This window comes from Primulina huaijiensis, chromosome 5 (genome assembly GCF_012295235.1).
Source record: "Primulina huaijiensis isolate GDHJ02 chromosome 5, ASM1229523v2, whole genome shotgun sequence".
NCBI lineage: Eukaryota > Viridiplantae > Streptophyta > Magnoliopsida > Lamiales > Gesneriaceae > Primulina > Primulina huaijiensis.
The window spans coordinates 17,560,839-17,569,007 of record NC_133310.1 but is presented as its reverse complement, the minus strand read 5'-3'; the positions used below and the strand labels follow the sequence as shown (position 1 = coordinate 17,569,007).

Here is an 8,169-nt window from a genome sequence, read left to right as displayed (position 1 = left end):
CCTCGTATAAAGTGGCTTTGTGAATTTAGTTTTTGGAGAATCTCGGAATCGAGAAGCTACGTGTTGCTATGGCTGCCCACTCAACTTGGAAGCTGATTCCCTTGAGAAGAACATTGTCACGTGCTCTGAAACATTTATCAGCACCGTCTCCATGCTCAATCTCAACCCAAGATTCGTTGATTTCTTCTCATCAACATGCCACGGGTTCTCTTCTGGAATCCCCTTCTCCATCGTTCTCAAAATTCTCATACAGTTGCATCGGTTGTCGTCATTACTCTTCTGGGATCGTGGATTCTTTAGGCCCCGCTGCAGTTGATTACCTGTGAGCCATCTCTTTTTGAACTCTGTAATTCGGGAAATTGATGTAAGAGTGGGGAGTGGAAGATGGGTATAAGGTAGTTTACCTGTTTGGAATTGTTGAAAATTTCATGTTTAATAGATTTAACTCTATCCCATTTGATTTGGTCTTCTTCCAAATGAATAATCTTTTTTTATTATTATATTTATGTATATAGTTTTTTGCTGGTGGCGGTGCTGTGATTTGTCTATATATTGTTTAATGACTTGTGAGTGTGAGATTTCTGGAAAATCTGTGAATTGATTTGGCTACTGATAATATATGTGCAGTTCTGTAATGTAGGAAGATGAATACCACAAGTTGGCTAATTCAACCATCCATGACCTTCTTGAAAAGCTCGAGGTAGTGATTATAATTGTATCTTGTATGCACAACTACTTGATGCTATTCCCAATTGGATCAGCATATGAACTAGTAGCTCTTTGTTGATGTTTGAAGTTAAAATATTTAGAAAGGTTCTCAACTTCTCATGCCATGTGTTAAAACCAAAGAGGGGGTGAAATGACTTCGTAAAAACTTAAGAGTGTATCCTGGGAAGACTTGAGGTCAGACGAATAAATAGATAACAAGTAATAACTAAAAAGGAATATAAATGAAATCGATAAAGAACAAGAGATTTGTCATAAGGTTTGATGATAAAACATTTATATCTTAATTCACCGAGGAGGAATTCACTATAATTTATCGGTCTTGAGGACTCCAATCTAGCATCACATGCTACTTGTGTCTTCTTAGCCTTAAGGGTTTCATGTACAGCTACATGTATCAGAACCAGCTTTATGTGTCAGTGGTTTATGCTAATTTCCACCTTGCGTTGGTATTGAAAGACCTTATAACACTAATTGAAAGAACTCAAAAGATAGATTTCCTAGTGTGTACAAATTCTAGATCAAATCTATATTACAACTTACAAGAATGTGATAAACGTGTAAGTCCTACACTCTCAAAAACTGAATAAAATACGAGCTTTGGAAGTTCTCAGCACCCAAAAATGCAGCGTAATTCAAACTGGTCATTTTGTCATTATGGGTTCATAACGGCTTGGGACTTCTATGGAACTTAAGGTTTCTAACAGATATAATTTTAAATTTTGAACTAACATCCAGAACACAAACTTGGACGTTCAAGACATCTGAGTGTTAAGCTCTTGGCAGTAAACCCTCCTTCAAATGTCTGAGTTGTAACCTGTCCATTGGTCTCAACATCCAGATTGACACTCATCCATAAATTGAATATCCTGTACGCGGAGAAATCATGTTGTCCCATGTAGCACTCGGCAACGCCCAGGACTTGAACTTTTCTGTTCTCAAGGACATATCGATCTCACAACAGGGGCTCGTCCGTGTGTCCAGTAGCTTGGGCATATAATTTTTTGTTTTTGGACTTTTTGTTAGAGCCTTGGTTGCTTGATTTGCGTTCTGCACACTTGGTAGAAACATTAGTATATTTTTGTTATTATCAAATCAATAATTAATTCAAGATAAATATACAGATTAAATGAATCTCCACTTTAATTCAAGTTCTAGATTTGTATGTGTTCAAGTCACTGCATTGTATTAATCATCCCGACATAGGAGTATGGCGACTCTGTAGAAATTGATGGCTACGACGTTGACTATGGGGTGAGATAGATTATCTTTAAATGTTTAGTTATCAACATGTTTTATATGTATGTCTTATTTTGAGAGAACTTGAAATTCATTTTGAAGAATGAGGTGTTAACCTTGAAGCTTGGGAGTTTGGGGACTTATATCATAAACAAGCAAACCCCAAACAGACAGATTTGGATGTCATCTCCAGTGAGGTATGTATTCCTCAAATTTCACTATATTTGTTTGATCACGTAAAGTTGTAGGCTTCTTGGTCTGTCGGTTTTCGGCTTTAGTTCTGTTTTTGCTTGTTTATGCTATTATAAACCAACAAAAACATGGATAGGCTAGCATAAACCAGCAAAAACATGGATAGGCTATGTCTATGTGATATGAATCGTCTTACGCATGAAAAACAAACACAAACTCTAGATGGAATCGCACCCTCAATTCAATAACAAAGATGATCCTTGTAGAAATTTCTCAATCTTTGAAACAAATAATTTTGTGATGTTTACCCTTAAACTAGATTGTTTAGTAATAAATATCATGAGTAACGATCGATCTCGAGAGATCATTTAAAGAACCCGTCTTTGACAATTCGCGTGAAGAAACAATTAACAAACGTCACAAAGTATTAAATTTTGATAAGTTTGATTTGAAAAACAAACAAGGTGTAGCAAAGCCAAAGCTTTTTTTGAAGAGATAAAATCTCCGAAATATATTCAATAATATCATAAAAGTTATGTTAGATGTCTAATAATACATGTTTATATGTAAAACAAATAAACTAAACAAAGCAAATTTCGTAAACCCTAGGTGTCGGGCGTTGAGGTGCCATTGATGCTGTCTTGGGCTTCTTGTCCGCTCTTCAGACGCTGAGGCGCCGCTGGTTAGGCCTTGGGGCTTATTCATGCACTCAATTATGGCGCCTAGGCGTCAGTTCCGCTGTCATTTTGCACTTGGATTATGTTGCTCGAAACAATTCCATGAAATGCTTCCTTCGACTCCTTTAATCGTTTGAATATGCTTGATACCTCATCTTCAATCACCATCAAGCTTGTACACTCAAGACAACAAAGTTTCTTGAAATGTCTTACGAAAGTTAGCGCATGATACCCGATCAAGTTCGCATCATAACAATTCTTACCACCAAAAAAGGCTAGTGGAAGATATGGATGTTGTATAAACAAAAGGAATATGTTCTTCCTTACGAGTAAGAATCAAAATTAACCAAGCTTCTTGAGATTGAGCTCGATATCACCTGTATTTTTAACGCATGACAAAACCATGCTTGAAGGTAATAACACCATGTTGACTCTTGGCGGAGTATATCTATTATGTTTCTTGATACCATATTGTTTATGATAACAAGGAAGATTTCTTTCAGCAGGACACAGGTTTTGAAATTGCTAATATGGTTGTGAAGTATAGCTGCATGAATTGTTTAGCTGAAAAAGAGGCCGAATCTGCTCTCTGCTTTGAACCAGAGTAGCACGGTTGAGTCATGCCTAGCCATTAATGGGACAATTTAGAAACTAGAATTATGTATGTTGATAACCAAGTAAAATCACATATTATTGCTGTAGCTGGCAGGGCCAATCCCTTTAATTTATTTAAACTGTTTTGAAATACGCATCAAGGGGTTTCGTGTTTAATATTTGGTTCTTCATTGCAGTGGCCCATCTAGATTCGACTGGGATCAACATTCTCGAGCATGGATTTATAGGCGAACTAGACAAGACTTAATCAAAGTGTTGGAAATTGAGTTGCTACAGCTCTGCGGAGAACCAATTCATATGTCTTAAAGCTTCTTGAACCTTATTTTCTTTACTGGAGTCGTCTCTGCTACAAAAGTGTCAGCTGAAGTACTAGTAAAGTCCCCATGTTCATTTCTCTTTTTCTTTCTACTCAGTTGCTACTTTCAGATCATTGTAAGTTATGTCTTGTAGTTTGTCAATATATGATCATGTGGGCCTTTTCGAATATTTATTTACTGGTCTAGGTAGCACGGCCATGCGGGGGAATTCTCAGTACAGTCTTGCATCATGAATGATTGTAATAAAAATAATAAGATTATGTTTAAGATTTGAAAAACAAATCGAATCGGGTCGAATATGATAAAAATTTATGGTTCGATTTAGTTCTATTCGAATTCGAGATTGATTTGAAGTTAGAAAATTTTAAAAAATTGTTCGGATTGAAGTTAGAGCGCGGCTCGAAAAATTCGAAAGTGTTTGTGAACTATTCGAACTATTGCTCAAAAATAAGTATTCGAAATGTTCACAATTTATTTATTTAATTTATAATTGTATAATAATAATAATAAATTATTAAAATTATTGAAGTATCGAACAAAATAATTTGAGCTCGAATTCAATAAGTTCGAATACGAATCAAATATTTTTTTGACTCGAGAAGTTCGTGAAATGATTTGCTTCGTTTACACTCCTATTTTAAACAATCATGGTTTTCTTATTCAACGAGGAGATAAGATGAAGTTTCGAAAATGGAGCGACGCAAAGAGTTTAAAGACATTCAAGTCTCAATAAGTGGCACATACATCACCTCAACCATAGTCATTGTAATGTTTCAACCGTATAATTCGTAGAGATACAAAAACATTAGCTTAGTGTTCTATGTATATCAATATATTGTGTGTACATAACAAATTACTAGTGTTCGATACATACACATTGCATGTAGAAAAAATTAACGATAAATCCGATGCGAAATTATTGAATCGGATTTTTTTATTTTGGTTGAGAAATAGAAAGAAATGTGTTAATTTTATTTGGATGGGAAAATGAATAAGAAGTTAGATGTCTACCAAAAGTTAATGATTATCTTAACTTATATTTGGATGGATGAATTTCAAATGTATTTTAGTGATGTCATGGGTCTATTCTGAGCATCACTAGGACTTAGGCCAAGTTTTGGAATGAACTCGTGAACATAATGTATGAGGAAGTGGAGGACGGATGATCTGTAGGTCGAAATAAAGGGTTGGACTCGTACATTTGGTGACTGGGTTCCAAGAGTTGACGTTATAGTAGGCGAAAATTTGTTTCATAACAAGGACAAAGAAAGTGTGAGAGCCCAAACAAGTTACACCCGAGCCCAGCCCATTTAAAAATTAAGTTAAATAAATTAAAAAAAAAAAAGAAATGATAATCCTCAATTTTTCCATTTTCTCTCTCCCGGTATGCTGCATCGGCCGAGTTTCTTTCTTCTTCTTCAATTTCGAAACTTCTTTCATCGATTGTGGCCGCTCTCATTGTCCAAAAATTAAAGTAAATATATAGGAAAGCCCGTGACGAGAGCTTTCGCGAGAAAATCAGGAGGAAACGTTGAATTAGGTTGTTTGAAGCTTGAATTCGAAGCTTAGAACAAGATTCGAAACTTTCAGAGGTATAATTCAGATTTTAGGGTTTCGAATTTTGGGTATGTTAATTCAATTGAGTTCCAACAATTTATATATGTTGTATTATTGACTGTAGGTGTTATCTTGGAGCTAATTGGAGGTATTAACAAAATTTCAGAATTTATTTGAGAATAATTTCGAAAATTCAGAATTTTAAACTTGGGTTTTCGAATTTTAGTGTTCAATAATTAGATGTTTAAATGCTATAGAATTGTCGTATAGTAATTTAGAAATATTAAAGCCTAAATTAAAGATTTTTGGAATTTTAGGCCAAATTAGTGAATATTGGAAGAATAAATAAAACTTGATATGAAACGCATTATTTGCCACAGGATCGGATTTTTCGAGAAATCCTTAAGATATTTCGGTGGTAAATTAGGTGTCAGTTGAGGTACGCATGAACTGTTTTATTATGCCGTCTATAGTGATGTGGAATGACGTCAAGTATTTTGTAATGAGTTGTGGCGTGCTTTATGTGCTTCTATGAATAACGTGATTGCATTCACGCATTTATTTGAGTTGATACTATTAATGCATAGAATTTCGAGCCTTGACTCCGTTGGTTGCTATCATTATTGATCTGTTATGATGTTGAGTCATCGATGGAGCGAGTGATAGGATTAGATCACTCTTGACATCTCATCGATGGAGCGAGTGATAGGAGTAGCACGCTCCTGATGACTGAACGAGGACTCACCGGGTCGCTACCGGACCCTCGATGCTACATGCATGGATGAGCGGTGGCATGATATTACGTTGCTGCATTCCTGGCACGGGTGGCCACTGTTCCTGTTGCTGATGCGTTTCATTTGGACTCCGTTTTGGTATCCGTTATTTCGTTGTTACCGACACGCATTACATTGCATTTCATTGCATTTTACTTGATTTTATTTCACGTCAGTTATATTTGTCATAATTTTACTGGTTCCTCGTACTGGGGCCTGACCCTCTTTTCTGTTTATGTTGTGGTTGTTTTGATGCCATAGCAGATTATCCAGGAGGATTTGAAGCGTCTGGTGGAGCGTCAGGTAGCGGTGCCCAGTAGTTAGATTGTTGGTGATAGTTCCCAGCTATATAAGTAACTATATGTATGTATTATCTTATCGAGTTATATATTTGCCAGGGAATGTCCTGTGTAGTTGTAGTGATACTTTTACGATGTTTTGGATTGTTGTTGTGTGATCGAACCATGTCGGCTCTGCATGTGTTAGTCCTAGCCAGTGCGGCTGTAGGTTTGTGAAATTGATGTTATAATTTTATTTCGAGTATATAAATGTTGTTTGTGTTGTTTGAAAATTTTTGGGATGTCCTACTTACGGGAAGGTCATGTCGAAATTTCTACTGGCCCAAAAAGAAAATTTTTAATCGCTTTCGCCGTTTACATTAACGAATCATGTTTGTTCGGTCATTAAACATTAATCAGGAGCACGGGCCCCACAGTTGGTATCAGAGCATAACTGGAATATGCTCGAATTAGAGTCTAGGGCACTTGAGTTTAGACAGAAATAAAATGATTGCGTATGTGTTGACTATTTGCTCTTGTTTGAACTATGTGCTATGATTTATTCGAATTTGCCTGAGTTAGCACTGCTAATGGATTAGATTTTGAACTTAGTTTAATAATTACCTACGAGACTAAGTTTCAGCTTTCTTTTAGTTCTTTCGTGCTTATTAAATTATTTTTCCTGTGCCTGAGTTAGCACTGCTAATGGATTAGATTTTGAACTTAGTTTAATAATTACCTACGAAACTAAGTTTCAGCTTTTCTTCAGTTCTTTCGTGCTTATTAAATTATTTTGCATGTGTATTCAATCCTTGTGTCTTAAAGAATGGCATCTGGAGGAAAAGGCAAAAAGGGGAAAGAAGTTGTCCAGGAGTTAGAAGCATAGAAGGTCAGAGGACTTGAAGATATTGTCAGGGGTAGACGTGGTCGTCCTGCAGCCCAAGTTGCTAGAAACGTGGAAGAAGAAGTGAACCAAGAAGTAGAACAGTTAACTCAGAAAGTTGGAGGGATGCAGTTAATAATCTCTCAATTTCAAGAACTACGTCCTCCTAAATTCTTTGACAATGAAAGTGGCGAAAAAGCAGCAGGATGGTTGAAAAGTATAAACCATCTATTCAATTTTCTTAAATATTCTCAAAGTGTCAGACTGAAGCTGGCAATCTATCAGTTAAAAGACCGGTAACAACTCTAGTAAGAAGCTGCAGAGAAAGCACTTAAAGCATATGACGAAATCATTACTTGGGAAGTATTCAGTACTCAGTTTACCCAAGAATTTGCACCACCTTCATATTATTATGCCAAGGAAGAAGAGTTTAATCAATTGGTGCAGGGCAATAAAACGGTTGTTGAATATGCTTCTCAGTTTCTGCTTTTTTGCCATATGTGCCACATGTTGCAAGAAATGATCAGTCCAAACTTTCCCGTTTCCTGCATGGGCTATAAGAGACTATTCATACTTTGGTGATGATTGGATCGCCTAATACTTATGTTCAAGCAGTAGAGATGGCGAAGAAGATCGAGGCTAGTTTTCTTAAGGGAGTGTCAGTTCCAGTTCCAGCTTCTATTTTTCAAGGATCTGGAAGTCATATGCCAATGCCAGCGGGTTTATCTCCTTACCAGCCTCAACAGTCATCCCAGCAACTGAAACAACAACTATTCAAGGCAAGAGGCAAACAATTCAAGAAGAAATCGCAATCTAGCTCCTCCAGCTCAGGTAGTACTAGAGGGAGAAGTGTTGTTGGGTCTTCAAATGTTGTGTACTGTGACCACTGTGGTGGTAGACATTTTAGCGAAC

At 36.4% G+C, this 8,169-nt stretch overlaps 1 pseudogene; it reads left to right on the top strand.

The window, feature by feature from the left end:
* On the top strand, positions 1-3,953 carry LOC140976730 (frataxin, mitochondrial-like; annotated as a pseudogene).
* The last annotated feature ends 4,216 nt before the right edge of the window (positions 3,954-8,169 follow it).